The sequence below is a fragment of the Macaca fascicularis genome, chromosome 9 (assembly GCF_037993035.2).
Source record: "Macaca fascicularis isolate 582-1 chromosome 9, T2T-MFA8v1.1".
NCBI classification, from domain to species: Eukaryota; Metazoa; Chordata; class Mammalia; order Primates; family Cercopithecidae; genus Macaca; species Macaca fascicularis.
The window spans coordinates 137,286,218-137,307,974 of record NC_088383.1 but is presented as its reverse complement, the minus strand read 5'-3'; the positions used below and the strand labels follow the sequence as shown (position 1 = coordinate 137,307,974).

The window sequence follows — 21,757 nt, the reverse complement described above, 5'->3', positions numbered from 1 at the left end:
CCACAGAAGGCAATTTGAAAACCACTCATGGGAGCCAAGTCCATTCTTATTCTCTATGGTTCTATTTTTCAATAGCAGAATAATCACAGAAGAAGTTTAATTTTTAGGATAGTAGTGATCAAAGAGGTTTTTGAATGCTCTGGCATTTGTCATGATTAGGGTTTGACATAAAGAGATGTAGGAAAGGCAGCATGGTTTGTCAAAGCCCAGTGCATCATGTCAGGATGATTCATCTCCAAGAAGCAAATGATGATGTTGTAGAATCCAAACCTTTGACACTGTAAAATCTCAAAGAACCAAGCTTTGGGAAGACTAGAGGGTAGAGTTATAGGATTCTCAGGCATGTGGGTGGGGAGAGGGAGATGGGAGGAGCATTAAATCCCAAAATCTCAAAAATTACAGGAGGGCAGCCAAGTGAAGAGGAAACACCACAATGTTAAGATGAAGATTCAAATACCTAAAATGGATTCAAAAATAAAGCAAATTCCTGGGAAGAATTAGTACCCCTGGAACACTGGCATGAAGGCTCCGGTCAGACACCTTCCATCTCTCCCTCCTCAAATATTCTCCCTTCCATTTACTGAGAAGGTGTTTTGCCAAAGCAACATCTAATCCTAAAATAGATGCCAATGGGGGCAGTCAAAGTGGCTCACACCTGTAATCCCAGCACTTTGGGAGGTCGAGGAAGGGAGATCACTTGAGGTCAGGAGCTCGAGACCAGCCTGGCCAACATGGTGAACCCTCTTTCTAGTAAAAATACAAAAATTAGCCGGGTGCAGTGGCACACATCTGTGGTACCAGCTACTTGAGAGGTTGACACAGAAAAATTGCTTGAACCCAGGAGGCAGAGGTTGCAGTGAGCTGAGGTTGTGGCAATGCACTCCAGCCTGGGCAACACAGCAAGACACCTTCTTTAAAAAAACAAGAAGAAGAAGAAAGAAGAAAGAAGAAGAAGAAGAAGAAGAAGAAGAAGAAGAAGAAGAAGAAGAAGAAGAAGAAGAAGAAGAAGAAGAAGAAGAAGAAGAAGAAGAAAGAAGGAGGAGGAGGAGGAGGAGGAGGAGGAGGAAGAGGAGGAGGAGGAGGAGGAGGAGGAGAAGGAGAAGAAGGAGGAGGAGGAGGAGGAGGAAGAGGAAGAGGAGAGGAGAGAGGGGAGGGGAGGGGAGAGGAGAGGAGAGGAGAGGAGAGGAGAGGAGAGGAGAGGAGAAGAGAGGGGAAGAGAAAGGAAGGGAAGGGAAGGGAAGAAAAGAGAAGAGAAGAGAAGAGGAAAAGAAGAGAAGAGAAGAGGAAAAGAAAAGACAAGACAAAGATGGCAATGCAATGATATCATTGACTTTATACCCCCCATCTCAGAAAGGGGCAAATATCAGTAATGTCGTATTGAATGACATTCATTGTTTGTAACACCTTGAATTTATAACCAACACTGGTGGTCAACCGATTCTTCATTCTGAACTGAAGATTGGAAAGGGACTTCAGAGAGATACCAGGGATCCATGAATTATTCAAAATAAAATTTATGTACACATGCATAGTCTTTCCAGTAATTAAGAAACTGAAAAATGTTGCATTCATACTTAATTGTTATATTATGTTCTTCTCAAAAATGTGGAGAGATTCTCCATCTCACTAGTCCAAAATCCCATAGTTTTGTTTTACTAATCTATTTTTTATAACTGTGAACATCCAATGAAATTCCCCTTCTCTGAAAGAAAGGAAACAACTGAAAAATCACTTTCTATTCCTAAAAATCAACTCATATAAGAGTTGGACAAAAGGTGTTGGATTTGTGGCATAGTGTACCAGCGAGGAGCTCTGTTGTGGCGGCTTTTCCTTCAGCGCCTGGGAGCTGAGTGTGCTCTGGAAGGAGGAGCGGGAGGGAGCCAGTGGCTGCCTCTTGACCCGACCTCTTGGCCGCCTTTCTGCCTCATGCTGTCTAGAGCTACAGGACCTGACAATTTGACTGGAGCATCCATGTTCCTTGTTCAGATTTCCTGATGCTTATTCCCTCGCAGTGGGCTTTGTGACGCTGTCAGTGTCTACCTCTCATAAAAATGGTGGCAATTCTTGAGACAGGATGTTTCCTCATGATCTGCAGCTGATTCAAGCCATGCGTTCCCTCAAACTTGATTCCATCTCATTCCTCTGCTGGCTGTTACCTACTGTGTCTCAGTCACACCTAATTGCTCCTGTGTTGTCTGCACAGTGAAAGGTGTGTCACATTCCCCACACTCCTCGCACAGGCACCTAATGAGATTTGCTTCTCCTTAAGCTAAGTGGAAAAGGAGATGCTCATTTGGACCACAGATTTTCACCTGAGGTTTCACAAAATCTTCAAGTCATTTTTTTTCCTGGTACATGAAATCTACTTCCCTACATAGCCAAAACGTTTCCAATAAACATATATTCCTTCTTATTTCTTGGAAACAAATTAAGTCATTCCAGTGCATCAGCGAGGATCACTATGGTGCCAAGTATGTCATACAGCCATGGAGAGGCAAGCCGTGTCTCAGGAACACTGTGCAGATCTCCTGAAGACTTTGCCTTTGGCTATGGAAAAAGAGCATGTCATCTACTTACACAATATATGCTTGCCTCTTGACTGATAACTAGTTTTCTGTGGCAACTTTCCAGGTTGAACTCATGGGCTTTTGATCTATAAATGCAGAAGACATGTTTCAGAATTCCAATTCCTTCAGAAGTTGGAGGCCTGAAAAGGATCATGTGATTATGCATTCTCCTCTCCATCTGCCTGTTTGGGGCACTGTCTTAACCCAAACCCCTACTGTCCAGATGCCCCCACTGTTGCAGATTAAGTCCCTTGCCCCAGTGCCTGTCAGGGCCTAGTGCCTGGACAGGGCTGCTTCTGCTATGTCCTGCAGGTCTGAGGCATGCACGTGTCTGGAATTCTTCTCCATCTTGGGATATTTCTATCCACCCATTAATTCCAGCTCCCTGTTACTACCTGGGATTAAGCCACAGTGGGAAGCAACTCTTTTGGCTGCTTGATTTTCAACTTCAGTTCAGTTTCCCCAAGTGCCTGATGTACGTTAACCGATATCACACTTGACATTCATCTATTTTGGAACAATGATTTGAATTGAAAGCTCTCACCTCAAACATAAACAACTGTAGAATATGTTTCCGTGTAAGTCTTCTGAGAAATTATCTGATTTTGCTGCAGCACTCATTGATTTAAAATAATACTGGTGCGAGACAGAACCAATCAGTAGACTCTCCTGACATAAGCTAAACATCTTTACTCCCTAAAATAGAATTATGTATGGTGTGGAAATGTATTGGAGTGAAATTATTCCTGAATATAACAATGACAATGCAATTTCCTGGATTTATGATGGGTGCTTTGGGAATTGTATAAGTGGCCTAAAAGAGTTAATGTCCCTCCCAAAGTGCTTTATTTTAATGTTTGGGAAGTTTATAATCTAGTATACTACATTGCTTTCCAGAAATACCTCATCATTACAAGCCTCCATCCATAAAAAATATTTGCTTTTATGGATGAAGATGCTCTCTCAACAAAAATATTAAATGGGGCAAGTTTGCAACTTCCTAAATCCAATCACTAAAAATTTGCCATTCTCACATTAGCACAATAATAAAAAACAACATATGTGAATATCCACCACCTTTCTGGCCAAAGGGCCATTTCAATGGTTGGTTGAACAAGGAGAAATTGCATTTTTCTTCCACCCAAGCTGCCTTCTCTGCCATTTGCAGCCTGTAGTGTCACTATCAACCCACCATCGGCGAGGGGAAAAGAAACTGGGAAAGTGACAGAAAGATGACAAGTTGCCCATGAAAATTACTAGGACAAAAGATCAGGTCTTCACTAAGGATGAACATGACTCTGTGGGAGTGTTTAGCCATCAGATCAGAAATTTGGAACTGGACAGGTTGGGAGAGAAGGAAAAAAGATTACTGCAATAATTTGGGAAAAACTTCTTGAGGGAGCAAAGATGACTTAAATTGGATGTGCTAAACAGAATTTTCACTACTAATTTCTGAATGAAAAGATGCTACTTTTCCATAAGAAAGACAAGTATTTGTGTTCAAATGATACTCATAAACTGTTCCCTGACCAGGCTTCCATAAATCATCTCCCGCCCACGTATCACAGCCTTTGAAACCATTGATGGTATTCTGGGAGCAACACGCCTCCACCCTCCCCTCGGGTACCATAAATATAGTCCATTATCAGCCAGCAACAGCGATTCCAAATCTGAGGCCCCAGAAGTTGGAGACCCGACTAAGTGCAGAATAGGATCCAAGCTCAGACGTTCCTTGAAAAGTTTTGACTCCAGCTCTTCTGACTTCTTGAGCCTGCCAACTTGGAATGGAAACCTCTTGAGAACATGTTTTCTTACAAAATTCAAAAAGAGCTTTGCTGTGAGCCAACAGCTGGAAATGCCGTGAGAGCAGGCGCTCTTGGAGATCTGATTTCTTACAGCATTTTGGCACCTCTAGTTCGGCTCCTGGCGGGCAACCAGAAGCTGGAGAGGTAATAAAACATGGTATGCTCCCAGGACAGCTCTAGGGTAGCCTCCTTTCCGGAGAGAGGATGGCTCATGCCAGGAGAAGGGCTGGGCCCCATGCTTTTGCTGCTCTCAGTGGAAGGGACACGGGGAGCGTCTCTGGAGGGGTGCACTGACACCAATACCGTGATTTTCCCGGTGACAGGCACCAGGGCAGCTTTCTTTGTTAGGTCAGTCAATGCATGCTGGGTTTCTGGATAGCCCTGGCCCTGAACAAATTTAGGAACACAAGAGATTGTAGAGGCAGCCACTGCAAACAAAAGCTTAATTTACTAGCTTCAATCCTAAAGCAATTTTTAAGCAGTAGTAGTCTATTCCCTAATCATTTCTAAAATAACTGGAAATAACTAGACCAATTAGATTTCAGTACCTATGGTTCTTGGTGTGTTTATATTTCCCTTCTTTTTACCTGCTTCATTCTAATATTCTTGCTCATCATTTTCTCTCAGTAGAACAAAGAGACAAGATGCTAAGGAGCCAAGTTTACAAATGTGGAAGAGGTGATTCTAATCTCACTGCTGGTACAGACTCTATTTCTTCCCCTCAAGTGCCTGTCCAGAAGGCATAGAGTATTTGAATGTCCTTCAAGAAGGAGCCAAAGCAAATGGCTTCTGCCACACTAACTCCAGTGGAGAAAAAGAATCTCACTACTCAGGCCAGTATATTATCCTCCCTGTCAAAACAACTACACCTCAACTCTCACCCATCAACTTCTCGATTATCCTCCTTGGTTATGAAAATTAGTGCCTGTTAAACTTTAGATTACAGAGAGAAATAGCCAAGCTCAAATTTTCTGACAGCCAATATATGACTACCCACCAGAAGGACCCACATAGATCCAGGGGACGACTATGTGTGATCAAACACCATGGTCCTGCACAGTGCCCCAATCCACGTGAGGGTGCATTATGAAGACTTTACTGTGGACAAAGCAACTTGGGCCAAGGTAAGGCGTGAAGCCACACTGGCACTTGGCCCATTGAAGCCACTTGGAGTGGTAGCATTGCCAGATAAAATGCAGGATGTCCAGTGAAATTAGAATTTCAGATAAACAATGAATCATTTTTAGAATGAGTATATCGGGTGCAATATTTGGGACATATACTAAAAAGTTAGTTGCTCTTCTGAAATCAAGTATGACTGGGCATTCAGTATTTTATTTGCAAAATCTGGTCATCCTAATTTGGAGTTTCTGTTGGTGGTGAAGCAGCCAATTGCATTCACGCCCAGACCCATGAAACCGCACTGGGAGCCAATGCAAGCCCCTAGGACTGAGCAGGGTGCTAGAGAGATGCAGCAGGAATTTCACTTCCAACACCCCCTCACCCACATCCACTCCCAGGGACCTCGGTGAGATGCTCCGTGACTTGGAAGCAGCTTTCTCAGGAAATTAAGCCAAGATGCCTGAAGCCTGAGAAGGAAAATAGATCCAACTTGAAAAGAACAAGTAAGTTTTTAAATAAGGAAATGTTATTAACTGAAAGCAGAGAGACTGGAAATCACCACCTTTTCAGAATGACTAGAGGGAAAGAAGTATCTCATAATAGAAAAAAATAAAGAGCAAGAGGCAGAGGGAGACGAAGATATCCAGCCTTCCTGGAGCCCTTGCTTTGATCCCTCCACTTCACCATGGCTTAGAAAGACCCTTCAGACGGGCATTGTGTAACAAGGCCTGTACCACTTCCCTCATAGAGCCTTTAAAACTCTTTTATTATGATTATTACTATGATTTATATATAAGGAACACAGTGCCATTGCATAAATTTAGAGAACTTCAAAAAGAAGAAAATAAAAATTACTCACATTCCTGAGATTAAAAGATAACCACTGTATATCCTTCCATCATTTATCTCGGCATATATACAATGTTTACAGCACTGGAATTATAAAGCATATAACATTTTGTAACCTAATTTTATCACTTAATATATTGTGAATGTTATTGCATATGCTTAAATAGTTTCTGAGAATATAATTTTTAATGACTACTTAGTATTCCATTGCTTTTAATGGACCACAATTTATTTAACCCATTTTTTCTCATTGGATATTGATACTGTTGCCCATTTTTCACTGTTAGAGAGAGCACCACACAGTCTCCTCGTATGCACAGCTGTTTAGGATTCTCTAATTATTTACTTGAGAAAAATACCTGAAAGTAAGACTCTTGGGTCATGAGGTGTGAATATTGTTAAGGTTTTAATTCACATTGCCAATGTATCCTCCAGAAAATCTTATACACAATATATAAGAGTTGCTGTTTTCCCATAACCTTGCCAACACTGGGCATCGCCTCTTTCAAAAATCTTTACAATATTGATCAGCCAAAAATCTTTCTCATTATTTAAAATTTAATTTGCTCATTTCTAATGGGATGAACATTTCTTCAAATGTTAGTTGAGCATTTGTGGTTCTTATTTAACGATGCTTTTTTCACATTTTTAGGCATTTTTTAAAACTTTTGCCAAAATTTATGGACTACAGGTAATAATCCTTTACATAACCATATGCTACTATGGGTTCCCATTGTAGGAACTGTTACGATCAGTTAGGGTGTAATCTGGTGTTAAGAATTTTCAAATGTTTATGTAGACAAATTTTTATCATTTTTCTTTGTGATACCTTGAGCTTCCTCACCTGCCTTGATGCCAGATAAACATGCAGCTGTTACTGTTGAGTTCTTCTGGGTCTCTTACACCTGCCCCTTTTGTCTGCTGAAATGAATTTTCATCTAGGACTGATAATGGGATTTTTTCCAAATAATTAACCTGCCTTTTTTTTTTTTTTTTTTTTTTGAGACAGTTTCACTCTGTTGCCCAGGCTGGAGTGCAGTGGTACAATCTCAGCTCACTGCAACCTCTGCCTCCTGGGTTCAAGCAATTTTCCTGCCTCAGCCTTCTAAGTAGCTGAGATTACAGGCACCTGCCATCATGCCTGGCTAATTTTTTGTATTTTTTTTTTTTTAGTAGAGACAGGGTTTCACCATGTTGGCCAGGCTGGTCTCGAACTGCTGACCTCAAGTGATCCACCCGTCTTGGCATCCCAAAGTGCTGGGATTACAGGCATGAGCCACCTGCCAAACCTGCCATCTTAAAATCATCCACTGAAGATCTCTTTTCTCCATGGATTTAAAATGCCACATTTATCATAGCCGAGTGGGGCATCGGGTGCCTCTGACATTCTCCATGTTCCCCCTCTGCCTGTCTGATCTCGCACCTACACTCCACCCTGTAACCACTAAAGCTGTGGAACTCTTCTTAGTAACAGGCATACCTTAGAGATGTTGTGGGTTCCATTCCAGACAATTGCAACAAAGTGAATGTCTCAATACAGTGAGAAGAGAAGGGGAGAGAAGAAAAGAGGATGTAAATTTTTTGGTTTCCTAGTGCCTTGCAAAAGTTATTTTTATACTATGCATACTATTAAGTGTGCATGAGCATTGTATGTATAAAATGCAATATACATAGCTTAATTTTAAAATACTTCATTGCTAAAAAATGTTAAGGATCACCTGATCTTTCCTGAGTCATCTTGTTGCTGGTACAGGGTGTTGCCTTGATGTGCATGACTGTGAAGTGATCAGGATGGTGGTTGCTGAAGGTTGGGGTGGCTGTGGCAATTTCTTAAAATAAGACAACAATAAAATTTGCCACATCGATTGAATCTTCCTTTTATGAAAGATCTCTCTGTAACATGTGATGCTTTTTCATGGCATTTACCCACAGTAGAACTTCTTTTAAAAACAGAGTTGGCCGGGCACAGTGGCTCACACCTGTAATCCCAGCACTTTGGGAGGCCGAGGCAGGTGGATCATGAGGTCGGGAGTTCGAGACTATTCTGGCCAACATGGTGAAACCCCATCTCTACTAAAAATACAAAAATTAGCTGGGTGTGGTGGCACATGCCTGTAATCCCAGCTACTCGGGAAGCTGAGGCACAGAATTGCTTGAATCCAGGAGGCAGAGGTTGCAGTGAGCCAAGATTGCACCCCTGCACTCACTCCAGCATGGCAGCAGAGCAAGACTCTGTCAAAAACAAAACAAAACTAAAAAGCCAAGTCAACCCTTTTAAACACTGCCATTGCGTTATCAACTAATTTTATGTAGCAGTCTTTATCCTTCGTTTTCATTTCAACAGTGTTCACAGCATCTTCACCAGGAGTATATTCTATCCCAAGAAACCAGTTCCTTTGCTCTTCTATAAGAAGCAAGTCCTCATCCACTCAAGTGTATCTTGAGATGGCAGCAATTCAGTCACATCTTCAGCCTCCACTTTCTAATTCTAGTTCTTCTATTTTCCACCATGTCTGCAATTACTTCCCCCAGTGAAGTCTTGAACTCCTCAAAGTCATCCGTGAGAGCTGGAATCAACTTCTTCTAAACTCCTGATAATATTGATGTTTTAATCTTCTGAATTTTGAATGTTCTTGATGGCATATAGAATGGTAAATCCTTTCTAAGTTTTTGATTTACTTTGCCCAGATCCATCGTAAGAATTACTATCTATGGCAGCTACAGCCTTATGAAATGTATTTCCTAAATAATAAGATTTGAAAGTCAAAATTACTCCTTGATACATTGGCTGCAGAATGAATCTTGTGTTAGCAGGCAGGGAAGCAGCATTCATCTCCTTGTACATCTCCAACAGAGCTTTAGGGTGGCCAGATGCATTGTCAATGAGCAGTAAGATTTTGAAAGGAATCTTTTGTGTGTGTGTACAGTAGATCTCAAAAAATGGGCTTTAAATATTCAGCAAACCATACTGTAAATAGATGTGCTGTCATCCAGGCTTTGTTGTCCTATTTATAGAGCACAGACAGAATAGATTCAGCTTAATTCTTAAGGGCTCTAGGATTTTTTTTTCCTTTTTTTAAGCTTTCTAATTTTTTTTTATTATGCTTTAAGTTCTAGGGTACATGTGCATAACGTGCAGGTTTGTTACATATGTATACTTGTGCCATGTTGGTGTGCTGCACCCATCAACTCGTCAGCACCCATCAACTCGTCATTTACATCAGGTATAACTCCCAATGCAATCCCTCCCCGCTCCCCCCTCCCCATAACAGACCCTGGTGTGTGATGTTCCCCTTCCCGAGTCCAAGTGATCTCTTTGTTCAGTTCCCACCTATGAGTGAAAACATGCAGGGTTTGGTTTTCTGTTCTTGCGATAGTTTGCTGAGAATGATGGTTTCCAGCTGCATCCATGTCCCTACAAAGGACACAAACTCATCCTTTTTTATGGTTACATAGTATTTCATGGTGTATATGTGGCACATTTTCTTAATCCAGTCTGTCACTGATGGACATTTGGGTTGATTCCAAGTCTTTGCTATTGTGAATAGTGCCATAATAAACATACGTATGCATGTGTCTTTATAGCAGCATCATTTATAATCCTTTGGGTATATACCCAGTAATGGGATGGCTGGGTCATATGCTACTTCTAGTTCTAGATCCTTGAGGAATCGCCATACTGTTTTCCATAATGGTTGAACTAGTTTACAATCCCACCAACAGTGTAAAAGTGTTCCTATTTCTCCACATCCTCTCCAGCACCTGTTGTTTCCTGACTTTTTAATGATTGCCATTCTAACTAGTGTGAGATGGTATCTCATTGTGGTTTTGATTTGCATTTCTCTGATGGCCAGTGATGATGAGCATTTTTTCATGTGTCTGTTGGCTGTATGAATGTCCTCTTTTGAGAAATGTCTGTTCATATCCTTTGCCCACTTTTTTATGGGGTTGTTTGTTTTTTTATTGTAAATTTGTTTGAGTTCTTCGTAGGTTCTGGATATTGGGCTCTAGGATTTTTAGAATGGTAAAGGAGCATTGGCTTCGACTTAAAGTCACCAGATACATTAGCCCCTATCAAGAGAGTCAGCCTGCGCTTTGAAACTTTGAAGCCAGGCATTGACTTCTCTGTAGCTATGGAAGTCCTAGAGGGTATCTTCCAGTATAACACTGTTATGCCTATGTTGAAAATCTGTTGTTTAAAGCAGCCACCCCAGTAATCTTAGCTAGATCTTCTGGATAACTTGCTGTAGCTTCTCCATCAGCATTGCTGTTTTACCTTGCACTTTTATGTTATGGAGATGGCTTCTTTTCTTAAAGTTCATGAACCAATCTTTCTTATAGGCTTCAAACTTTTCTTCTGCAGCTTCTTTACCCTCTCAACTTTCATAGAATTGAAGAGAGTTAGGGTCTCATGGTGGATTAGGCTTTGGCTTAACAGAATGTTGTGACTGGATTGATCTCCTATCCAGACCACTCAAACTTTCTCCATATCAACAATAAGGTTGTTTCACTTTCTTATCATTTGTGTGTTCACTAGAGTAGCACTTTTAATTTCCTTCAACTTCCATTTTCCTTTGCATTGACAATTTGGCTAAGTTTAGCATAAGAGGCCTGACTTTCAGCCTAAGTCATCTTTTAACACATCTTAATCATTTCTAACTTTTGATTTGAAATGTGAGATATTCAACTCTTCCTTTCACTTGAACACTTAGAGGCCATTGTAGGGTTATCATTTGGTCTAATTTCAATCTTATTGTGTCTTAGGGAAGTCCAAAAGGAGGGAGAGACAAAAGAATGGCTGATCAATGGAGCAGTCACAACACATACATTTATCAATTAAGTTCATTGCCTTATATGGGTGCAGTTCATGACACCCCACAATAATTAGAAGAGCTTCATTAAAGATCACTGATCACAAGTCATCATAACAGATTTAATGGCAATGAAAAAGTTTGAAATATTGCAAAGCATCACCAAAATGTAATACAGATAGGAACATGCTGTTGGAAAAAAAATGGCACCAATAGACTTGCTCCATTTGTTAAAAAAAAAAAAAAAAAAAAAAAAAAAAGCAATATCTGCAAAGCCCAGTAAAATGAGATGTCCTTGTCCTCTCCACCGTTCTCCTCCTCCATTAGGAATCAATATTTTTGCTATTCTTCTAGAACAAGATGAAGCCAATCCCAAATTTGAATTGAGATTGGAATTGCCCTAATACAAGTTACATTGTGCATATTTGACCTCTGTGCATTATTCGGAACCAAGGGCTATATCTCTATTTATTCAACACTTCCTTGACACCCCTCAAGACCTGCTGTTCTTTTCTTCACGTGGGTCCCTGGTATATCTCACTAGGTTTACTCCCAGAATTTAGTGTCCTACATTGATCTTGTGTATTGAAAATATTTTATCTTCTCATTTTCCAGCTAATTATTAATGGAAGATAAGAAAATTTTTGATTTGTGCATGCTACTTTTCTTTAAAAAGAAACTATTAACTACTTTCTTTAAAATATTCTCTTAGAGTTTCTAGATATGGGTGCAGTTTTTTTTATCTCTTCCTTAATTTTATTTCTCCTTACTGTCTTATCACACCTGCTAGAACTTTCAGAACAATGATCGTAATGATGGTGATCGTAGCATCCTTACCCTGATCTTGACATTAACTGCAGAGTCTTTGAAGGACCTTCATTAAATGCAATGTAGCTGCTGATTTTCTATTGTTGTTATTGTTCTTTTTTTATGTCAAGGAACTGTTCTATTCCTAACTTATTAAGTTTTTATCAGAAATTGATGTTGAATTTTATCAGATGCCTTCTGGGAATCTATTGAGGTTTTACTTCTTTTAATCTACGGATGTGATATATTTTATTAATAGATTTCTGAATATTAAAACATTATTATATTCCTAGAATAGACCTATATGGTATATGAAAATGTTGTTTTCCACTTGCTATTTGCTATATATTATTTAGGACTTTTTGGTTTTTGATTCAACAGCTATGGACACATCTCACCAGGAGCCAGTGCCGTGCACTACTCTTACTTCACCCTCCAGGGAGCCGGGTCTGGAGTTTTCTGACACTTTTTCAAATTTTAGATTCAAGCCCCAGATCGTTCTGTGAAATGTACCAGGAAGCATTCTCTCCCTGTGCTTTGCAATCATTCATATAGCAGGATAATTATTTGTTCTTACAAAAGAAATCCCTCACTTCCAAACTCTGACGGATTCTAAAATCAATCTGAAAGACCAAAATACTGCACATAGAGGGATCGACACAAGAAATTAATATGAAAGTATTGCAAAACTATAACTATTAAACCTAAGACAACTTTCGAAATTTTTCTCCGTGGTTATTACCCTGTAGAAATACGTGAAAATTTATATTTCCTTCAGAAAAATGTTACATTTCACTGATAGTTTATTACCACTGTTTTAATATGTAGCATTTCTTTATAGCTTTTATCACCATTATTTATAGTTTTATCAATTCTATTCTCTTCCTTTATTTCCTCAATCATGGTTATTAAATTCCTCACTTCTCCATATTTACAGTTTTTTCTTTTTATCCCAAATAGATCTTTCAGTGGTTAAACTTTTCTAAGGTGTATTTGTTTGTTTTTAAAGTTCTTGAATTTATCAAGTTTACTTTTTCCATGTTTTGCTTCATAAATTTCTCTTTTCTAGTGTTTATTATTTTTTAAACATCCTTGAACTTAATATCTTGGATTTTCTAAAACTATAAAAATAAGTGGTTATTTTATTGTTGTTTATTCTTATTTACTAACAGATATAGTTAATCTGATGTGTTTAACTCTGAATTGACTTTGGGCTTCATCTTTAATTTTTATATGTCTTTGTTTTTTAAGTATCCTTGAATTAGAGACTTTATTTAATCTAATACTGGGGGAGTATTATTTTAATGTTTAAGTGTATTACAGTTGGTGATAATTTTTGTTATTAAAATTTGTGTCCATTTTGTTATAGCTACAAATATGGTCTGTATAGTTTGTTACTTAAGAGATTTCATTATGTTTTTCTTTGTAATTAAGACATTTTGATCATCAATTTTTACAAACATATTATGGACATTATCCTCATTCTTTGCATGGTACAAAGTTTACTACCCCTTATTAAACACAAATCAACTCTATTTGTTATAAGTTATTCAGTTTTTAATCTCTCTGTTTAATTTTGTTCATTCATCTTGTCCTATACTGACCGTGGCATATGAAAATTACTCACTGGGTTAATCATGTTTTTGTCAATTTCTTCTTATATTTTTATTTTTACTTTATATATTCCTATAATTATATTTCACACATATGGGTTTATTATTCATATATACATTCATGGCACATTTTGCTTTTTGTTTATATGAAAATCATTGAAACTGTTTCAACTCTTAATTTGATATTGCTTCTACTTTTCAGTTACTTGTATTTACTTGACATGTCTTTGTCCAACCCCTATTTTCCAATCTTTCCATGTCTTTTTATTTTATATGTATCTTTTGTCACTAGACTTTAATTCAACTCTGCTTTTCTTTTCTTTTTTTTTGTTACTTAGTTTTTATTTCATAATCATAAACTTAACTCTGCAATCCAGCTAGGCATGGGAGAGATCAAGGAAAACATGGAACCCAAAGGGAACTGCAGCGAGAGCACAAGGATTCTAGGATACTGCGAGCAAATGGGGTGGAGGGGTGCTCTCCTGAGCTACAGAAGGAATGGTCTGGTGGTTAAAATAAAACACAAGTCAAACTTATTCGAGTTGTCCACAGTCAGCAATGGTGATCTTCTTGCTGGTCTTGCCATTCCTGGACCCAAAGCGCTCCATGGCCTCCATGATATTCATGCCTTCTTTCACTTTGCCAAAGACCACATGCTTGCCATCCAACCACTCAGTCTTGGCAGTGCAGATGAAAAACTGGGAACCATTTATGTTGGGTCCAGCATTTGCCATGGACAAGATGCCAGGACCTGTATGCTTTAGGATGAAGTTCTCATCTTCAAATTTCTCCCCATAGATGGACTTGCCACCAGTGCCATTATGGCGTGTGAAGTCACCACCCTGACACATAAACCCTGGAATAATTCTGTGAAAGCAGGAACCCTTATAACCAAATCCTTTCTCTCCAGTGCTCAGAGCACGAAAATTTTCTGCTGTCTTTGGAACCTTGTCTGCAAACAGCTCGAAGGAGACGCGGCCCAAGGGCTCGCCATCGACGGCAATGTCGAAGAACACGGTGGGGTTGACCATGGCTAGTAGTACAGGACTTTCCTCGGCGGCAGCGTCTGCAAAGCCTCAACTCTGCTTTTCAATCAAGCCTGCAAGTCTGTCATTTGAGGAATTTGGCCTCTTCACATTTATCACTGGACTTATTTCTATTGTGCCTTATTTTTTAATACGTTCTTGTTGCTTCCCTTTATTCATCTTTTACTAAATAATTGTTTCCTTAGCTCTTTTTTCCTTCGGTAATTTTCAAAGAGTAACTCCTGTTTTTATTCCATGTGTGGTTATTTCGACACCCCTTTTTATAATCACTTTTTTTTTTTTTTTTTTTTAGTTACCATTAACACCATGATATTATCCAATGTCTCTTCCCAAGGAAAACAAAAGTTTAAGGCACATTTACTTTTTCTTTCCCTATCTCATTTGTCAACTTTTGTTTTTATTATCTAATAGCTAGAGTAGATAATCAATACTTAATTATTTGCATAACATACATTTGGCTCTTAATAATTATATTTTGTACTTGGGTTGCTTTTTAATCATATGAGTCACCGTTATTTCAACTCTACATACCTTGCTGGTTTTACTGTTTACCTCTTTTCTTTTAGCTATGACTTCCCCATCCTTCCATAGCTGGCTGCAGAGTATCTTCAATACATTTTTAAAGAAGGGTACATGAGTGTTATATTTTTGAGGTTCTTTGCATATCCGAGAATGTCCTTTGCTGTAGCCAATTCTAATCAATACACATAATGTGCACCTTCCATGTGTCTAGCACGTTGCTAGGTCCAAGGAAGAGAGAATTAATGGGATAGCATAAATCTTTACAGTCCTTACCTTATGCAGTTTGCAGACTAACTGGATGCTACCTAAAAATGACACATTGTCAGGGTAGAGAAGACTTGCATCAAAATATCATTCTAAAAACAACTCTGTAAACATTTACTCATTGTTGTCTAGTCTTTATCATTGCAGAAAAATTTACCCACTATCCAATCTGTCTCAAGGTACAGATGATCATGTGAGATGGGGGATATTGGAATTGAATTTTTTTCAGGTACAGTGTTCAGGTAAATAACAAAATAAACAAAACCATTCATTACCTCAAGCAGAACAGAATATGAGCTCTGTGTTCCAATAAAAGTGAAAACGGATTTGGTCTTTTTGTAGGTAGAAGAAACTCATAGTGGTTTGAGTTTTACTTCTTCTTAGGTTGACTTTTTTTAGCCTGCATGCATATTTGTTTTCAACATTAAAATTCACGTTCCACTGATTGCGTTTGGTACTCAGAAAGCCCTTTTGATTCCTCAGAGATAACACTGACTTCTCTGTTCACTGTACTCTCTTCTTCAGGAATTCCCATTATACATACATTGGATCTCTGGACCTTCCAGGTCTCCTACTTAATTTTTTATCATTTTATTTATTTGTCACTTTTCTCTGAGCTTCTCCGTAGTCTCAGGTTTATCTTCTATGTCGATGAATCCATTGTCTACAATTAACTGCCCACGTTGCAGTTTAAATTTAGCAATTATTTGGGAACAGCCTTTGAGGGTCTTGCTTTTTCCCCTGCAAAAATAAATGCCAGTTCTGATTTCATAGGTGCAGTGCCACCCTAAATTTTGTGAAAAATAGAAAAGAGGAACTTTCTAGAATTTTCTGCTTCTTGCTGCTACCTCATTTCACAGAGCAACATTTGTTCTGAGTCCTTAAAACTTCTGATTGTTTTATCATAAGTCACCATTATTTGCTTATCTTTATAAAGAAAGGTTTCTTTTGCCCATTTTAGAGTTATCATAGTTTCTGTAGCTAGGTCAATATTTCAGGCAGACACTAAAGGATATAGGAAAAGTTGAAGGCTCTATACTTGCTCTGTGAGGTTGCTTGCCCAGCAGGGTGGCTGTGGAGGGAGCAGGGCCGGGGCCCTTCTGTGGAGGTGCTCTCCTCTGTCTGAGAGTGTCTCTCCACACTTCTGGGAGCAGACTTTCCCTTCTCTGCAAGGTATGGCTGTTAGCAGGGTCCTCATGTGCTCTCCTGCCACGTCAGTCCCCAGTCCAGCCCTTCTAGCTGGGGAACAACACTGCAGGTCTGTGGGGTCTTTCCGAGAGAGTTCTCAAATGCACTTTCCTTCTTTGATGGGAAGACATGGTTAGGGTCGATCCTTCCTTCCTTGTCCTGTGTGCCAAAAAAATTACAAAATCTTGAGTTTCCTGTTCTGGGGATGCTACTGTAGGGTGCAGCTCCAACTTTGGGTTTTCACGACTTTCTCATGTCTCTAGTCTTTTCCATGGGAAGCTTGGTAGTCAGGATGGGGAGAGATGGCAACCACGAGCCCACCAAAGGCACCAGGGCCCAAACCCACCTGAGAATGAGGAGGAGGGGCCAGGTTGGGGGGAGAGGAAGTGCCTGGCTGCCCGCTCCTGCCCCCAATATGTAAGACAGGCTGCTGCTCCTCAACCCCAGGAGGGTCCTGAGCCCACCCAGCCCAGCATAGGGGAAGAAGGGCCCTGTGGGCAACGTGGGCCAGCTCTCCTAAAGGAGCTGACCTGTGGGGTCTGAGAAGGAGAGCTGACTCCAGCCTCTGCCACTGAGACCATTCCTGCTTCCACTGTCCTCTGGGGCCCAAGTTCCCCAGCTCGGAAGGAAGGAGGGTGGGAGTGACCAGGCTCTCTGGCAAGGCCTTCCGGCCCGACTTGGGACCCCAGCACTCATCGCAGCTCCCCCAGCCCAGCTCGCTGCATCAACAACGTTTTCCCTCTCTCTGTAGGGAGAACTGGGGATTCTTTCATTAAGAAACATTTTTATGTTGGCCTCTCTGACTCAAGGAGCAACAGAAGGCAAAGACGAGCGACTTTCACATCACAGTGAAAATAAAATTTCCTCTAGACAGTCAACAGCAACACCCTGAGAGCAGGAAGGTAAATATGTACTTTCTCCTTGTCCTCTCTCATTTTCCCCTTTTGTGTGTTAAGAAGCCCCTGTTTTGCGTGGCTGGCAGGAAGGCGTTGCGTGGGAACGCCTGCAAATCTGCAGGACCCGGAGAGTGGGGGCAGCGGCATTCTTGATCTCACTCCTATCGATCGCCTCTAATGAGCGCCCGTGCAGCTGCGGCTAATGGTGGTGCGTCTGGTGTTAAGGGCAAGTGTGGGAGAAGATTATCAACCCAAGGGGCTTCACAGTTGCCGGACTGCCCAGAGCCCTCGGGGCGAGGATGCACTTGAGAGGTCACTGAATCAAATGAGGGAAGATTCAGTGCCTGCCGCCGGAAGAAATGCAGCAGGACTGGAATTTTTTTTCCAACAGAGACTACAGGCATCAACAAAACCGTTACCTTCTGCTAGTCATTAGTCCCTGACCCTTTGCCGGATAAGAAGGCTCCTACCGGAGCCGCCTCGTCCTAATTATGACTCATCAGACGGCAGCAATCCTACCCAATTAGTGGGGCTTAAGCGAGGGGCACTTGATGGAACAAGGGTCCGAGCCCCGTGTGAACCAGGGAAAGCTGAGGGCCTGATCCAATGCCCTGCACCCTGAGTCTGCTCTTACCTGGGGGGCCAGGCTGCCATTTGATCTGACGCACTTGATATTTCATTCACTGTGTTGCTCGCCACCCCCCTCGGAGATCTGACAGGGGCCAGATGAGTGGCCATAAGAGGTGCTGAGGCCAGTGGCCTTCAAGGGACAGCTAACCGGCAGATCCCATAGAATGCTTGCAGTCAAATGTCAGCACAGAAAGGGAGCCACAGGTATTAGACAAGATAAAAAAAAATGACTGTCGAATGCCTTCAGGGGTCCGGCATGTTGCACATTCTGAACTTTAATAGCATAATGGAGTAATTGCAGCTGGGAAAAGAACTCAGATCCAGCAGGAAGGGTGAGCGCACTGAGGCTGGGAAACGCAGGCGGCGGGGAGGGGGCAGGGAGTGACAACGCATGTCTCATGCTTTGCAGAAATGCCCAAACCACTATTTATTTTAACGCTGTAAATAAGCAATTTAAATATTATCCTAGTTCCATAATAAGTAACATGGTAACGTGATACCCTGCGGTTATAACAAATTATTTATTAGGTTTTTTAAAATTCTAAGGCAGCGTCTTTGTAACTGGGAGATTTACATTGGGTCAGATCATTAAAAATATGGGTGTGGATTGGCCCCTGCCGCGTGAGGGAACATTGATCTCTGAAACACGACTGACAACCACATTCTCTTTGTCAGCTTTTCCTACAGGAGCAGAAAGGTCTTCAAAAGTGGTCACCCCACAAAATCACCACACACACCCAAAACCCACCCTGTATGCTTCCAGCCCCTCTTCGTGTGTTTAGCAGAAGGAGAGAAAAAGAACCCAAAAGACCCGGGCTGGTTGCCCCAGAAGCCGCTTCAGCTGTAAGCCCTGGCATGTGCACATTCAAAATCATGCCGGTGTTTGTTTCCAGGGCACCTGAAAAGCAGGTGGGGAAGCATCGAGTTTAGTGAAGACCACATTCAACTTTCTCAGGACCCAACATCATTAAGGGCATTAACCTTTACTGATGGAGCGAAAAAGATAGTGGGGGTTGAGCTGGCCATTATTAATGAAGATGAGCCTTCTTACGAATATATTAATTAAATTTTTATTTCTTAATTAGATCCTTACATATCTAGCTTAGGAGTCCTTTCTTTAGCTCAATGTAAGATACCACTGAACTTACCAAGAAATAGAAGGAGGGACTCCTGACCTCAGCAGTTCTGACAAAGTCAGAGAATATTGTGGGCCAGCATGTCTGTCATTAGGAACCAAGTATGAGAGACAAGTAGGGCTGTGGATCCTCACAAGGGGAGTCCTGGGTGCTGAAATGATCAGGGAGGACAAGCGGTGAGCACGTGGGCAAAGCAGAGCAAGCTTAGGAGCAGGCAGAGGATGGGAAGGGCTCCAAGTGCTAGCACAGAACAAGCTGAGGTGTGGGGCCAGAAGCACCTGAGGAGGACATTAGATAGTACATAGAGGGTGTTCCCAAACTTATCAACAAAGATCACACACCCACAGAGCAGGGCGAATCAAAATATGGAAAGAGAAACCCATGACTGAGCTCTTTAGTATGTGTGTTTTTCTCCTTTGGAAAGCTTTCTATAATGCACATACATTACTCAGAATGAGAAATATAAGTTTATGGAAAAACCTACACAAACTGTGAATGGGCACATTCAGCTGCATAGAAGAACAAGTGTGAGGTCAAGAGGCAGCTGCGGCCAGACGTCGGAGGCCTGGAGAGTCAGAGGGAGGGGTCACAGCACAGCCACAGGCTTTCCCAGAGGCAGGCTCAGCATTGCAAGGGTCAGGGAGCCCCCACGTGGCAAGGCCCTGAGTCTTGTCCTCTTGTAGATCCAGCTCATTCCAAAGCCACCACCCCATGGCTGCCACTGAGTGACTTAGGCTCTGTCCACCCTGCTGCAGAGAGCAGGGACACAAATGACCATTGGAAAGGATGAAGTTGGTGGCATGTGCGGTGTTTCTAATCAACACATGGAAAGCGGAAGTCAGGTTCAGGTTTGTGGTCTATGCAGAGCATCTTCACGTGCCTAGTGCTGAGTTGGGCATGGGAGCTCATGGGGTGGGGAGTGGGGGCTGCAAGAGTGCAAGGCCAGATCTCTGCCCTCAGGAGCCTGAACTGTCTGGGGAAATTTGCATTCTCTGCACTCCTTCTAGTGCAATGAGCCAGGTAAACCCCCTTGTTGGTCCAAATCTATGACACAAAGCCCCACTGTGCAATTAGATTCTCATCTGCTAAAGCTCAAAATGACCCAGGGTTCTGTGTGTCCCTGGGCTCCTAGGTGACCACAGTCCTCATGAGTCCTCCTGTGTGCAGAGATACATCATCTCAGACCTAGTGCAGGGGGGGCTCTCAGTCCACAGAGAACACAGCATCAGAGTGTGCAATAGACTTACTGTTTGTGATCACACGCCAAATGTCACAAGGCTAATTAGAGGAAATAATCTATCCAAAAGCAGTCCTTGCAAACCAGGAGATGCTTGGTCATGCAATAGTGAAGAGAGCTGCTCTGGGTCTTGCAGAGGGGTAGGTTCCTGATCCCAGCTCAGCAAGATGAATGCCAGTTAGGATGAGCCAGCCTGCCTGGGCTCCTCTCACCAGCTGCAAGCCACACATCCCTGCCCATGCTGGCCTGGACAGACAGGGTAGATGTTGAAGGCCACTGAAGGGGCCCCTCGCCCTTCTTAGGATTCTCTCTTTCCTCTCTTCAGTATATTCTGCAGCCTGGGACATTGCTCAGTTGACTAACGGCAACCATCAAGGTACAGCCTTGGTCTTATCAGAAGGAGTGGCATGTAGGTAAATGGACACCCAGTGGAAGAGGATACAAAGGCCACAGCAAGACAGTGAGGGAAGAGAACCAGAGACTTCTGTGCCGACTTCCCAAGCTGAGTCAGGGAAGCACCCTCCAGGACATGTGAAGATGAGTCACAGGACATCTACAGGACAGGCTGCAGTGGTGCCTCCCCACACCTGGACCAAGACCAGCCAAAGTTCAGTTCAAGGGTCATTGTTGGAGATGCCCAAAACAGGTGAGGTGAACACCACAAGAGTGCGTCCCTTGTTGTGCACCTGGTAACTAATTCCCAACCAGAAAGAAATGGATCAAATAATACAGGAGCCAGGAATTCCCAGCCACAAACCCACACTTAGGGCATGCAATGGAGACTCTCTCTTCTGATTTCTCACTCATGTGAGCCCCTAGTCCTACTTTAATGGCAAGTTAATTAAGAATTAAATGAATCTAAGAAGCTGTGACCATATAGAGTTTGTCTTGGCCAAGAAGGTAGCTAGATTTCAAGATCCTGAAGGGATTCCATTGCGCATAGAACTTTTTGGATGGGATAAAATTTTCACAACAGAATGCATCTACTGTCATGTTATTCTTGATCTTTTCATTTTGTGGTATTGTAAAACCATAGAGAATCGACAAATCTTAGCTCTGGAAAGAATGTTAAAAGCTAGTCAACCCAATTCCTTTAGTTAACAAAAGGACTTGCCCAAGGTTCCAAGAGCTGGTTGGAGGCAGAGTAGAGGTTGTCACTGGTGTCTGGAACTGGGATCCTCCCTGCCTGGCACAACCAGGAAGGCTTCTGACACCCAGGACCTTACCGCATTTCAGAAGACACCTACAGTCTTGGCTCCAAACC

The 21,757-nt window shown here is 41.7% G+C and overlaps 1 pseudogene; it reads right to left on the bottom strand.

Moving 5' to 3' along the window:
• Positions 1-13,623: 13,623 nt before the first annotated feature.
• LOC102136829 (peptidyl-prolyl cis-trans isomerase A pseudogene) lies at positions 13,624-14,649 on the bottom strand (annotated as a pseudogene).
• Between the last annotated feature and the right edge of the window lie 7,108 nt (positions 14,650-21,757).